Raw genomic sequence first — 1,995 nt, 5'->3', positions numbered from 1 at the left:
AGAGATGGGAAAAGATACTCACTTGGGAATAGAAACAAAAATCACACAATGCATGAGAGAATGAGATTAATGGGAGCTGTAGGAGTAACAGGGACATCCTGGATATGTCAGGAGAGACAGAAAACCCAGGACAGGGAGAGGGGAGATTCATGGGCAAGAAGGCAGAATACCACAAAACATGATTGCTCTACCCAAATTAATCTGTGGGCTTAATGCAGCTCTAACTCTTTATGAAAGTGTTAAAAGGATTCCAAAGTGAGTGAAACATTTGAGGAAAAAACCTAAAAATAAAGGGAAATTATCTGTGCAAGATTATCAGAGACTCTGAAAGAAAATAGAAATGACCAAGGAATTCAAGCTCTTTGGATAGTGCTGTCTAGTTAAGATTTCTAAAAGAATGAATAAGCAAATGCATAGAAACACAGACCGAAGGGAAAGAGTGAAAACACAGCTGAGTCTGCAACTTGCTGGAGAAAGTTTCTAAGAAAGGGAGAGAGGGAGGGATTATGTATGGATGTTCTTGGAATAACTGGATTGCAATCTCGGGAGGGAACATAATGGGATCCATACCTTCTTTCGCACACAAAAATTAAATTCATCTAAATAAAAGCATTATGTAGAAAAATACAGTTTTAAAAACTAGCAGAAAACAAAATTTTAGTATCATGGAAGACTTAAGTTCTTCAGCTTTGAAGAAATGGGAGGAAAAACTGTAAAAGTTAAACTGATTTTTAACATAAAAATGTTCAATTATGGTATCATAAAAAAATCTAATGTCAGCGGGACAAAAGCTGATGGCTGAGAATATCTGCAGCTCAAATGCTTTCTTATAGCAGTGAGAGCCCGGAGTTGGGGGTCAGGTGGGTTTGGTTAAGAATCTCTACCCAGCGAGTCCACAGAAGCTGAGCTTCTTTGCCCATGTCAGGGGCACGATAATTCCTGCTTTCTCAGAATCGTGGAGGAAATAAACACAACGAATGTAAAGCACCTGACATGTAGATGCTAAAAATAATAACTTTCTCTATTACTATTACAAACACGATGCATGAAGTACTCAATGATATTTTTATAAGAAAAAACTATAACCCAGAGATAAAGGGTGAAAGGATTTGAATGGATCAAATGACCCTTTCCCCATTTATCCTTTTATATAAATTCTTTCTCCTTAACCCAGAAAAGAAAAATATAAATAGCAAACAAACATCTGCAAATTGTTCCACTCCTTTTGGTTTTCTTAACATGTAATTAAGGCATCTTTGAGGGTCAGCAGTTCAAATTTTGTAAAGAAGTAAAAAGAAGGAAATAGGTAAATCCTGGACATTGGTCTCAGCTGCCATGCCCCTTGTCCATGCTTGTGAACCATCTCAGAAGCAAAGGGCAGAAGCTCAGCAGAATGACCGTGCTGTCAACAGCCACACTGGGGGCACTGTAAGACCCCAGGACAAAGCTGGGTGCTCCAGTACCGGAGCCATCATCCTGGGCATGAAGCCTCACTGCCTAGTGGGCACTGTGAGGGCAAAGGCAAATTTAAAGTAAGAAGCTAATGCTCTTGCAAAAATGAGAAGAGATGTCTCCCTCCCTTTTCTGAGAGTGTCTACTTAAAAAACTTGTATTTGTAAGATCTTTCCTGCCACTTTGAAATGTAGATAAATCTGTTTAAAAGCTAAGTAAGCCTCTTGCCAGCTTTATGACCCAGAAATGTCTCTCTCTAACACCTAGGAACCATCTCTTAGGAAATTAAGCATCTGAGGAAGATGGAGCCCTACCTCCCAGTAAAAGACGGGAACCTAAATTTGTGGGGGCCCTGCTCCCAGTTGCAAAACTACCTCCTGTCATAAAATAGGAGCAGTAAATTTTTCTTTTGTATAAAACCAACTATCTAACTCAGATGACCACCCCAATTACAACTATATTTCCCTAAATGTGGGAAACTACCATGTGGACAAAGGTGAAATGATGTGTGGACAGTGGTCACAGTGTGCAGTGCTGTGTGGA

This window comes from Galeopterus variegatus, unplaced genomic scaffold, assembly GCF_000696425.1.
Source record: "Galeopterus variegatus unplaced genomic scaffold, G_variegatus-3.0.2 Scaffold7374, whole genome shotgun sequence".
Classification (NCBI taxonomy): domain Eukaryota; kingdom Metazoa; phylum Chordata; class Mammalia; order Dermoptera; family Cynocephalidae; genus Galeopterus; species Galeopterus variegatus.
The sequence above is the reverse complement of the archived record's forward strand: the minus strand, read 5'-3'. Positions refer to the sequence as shown.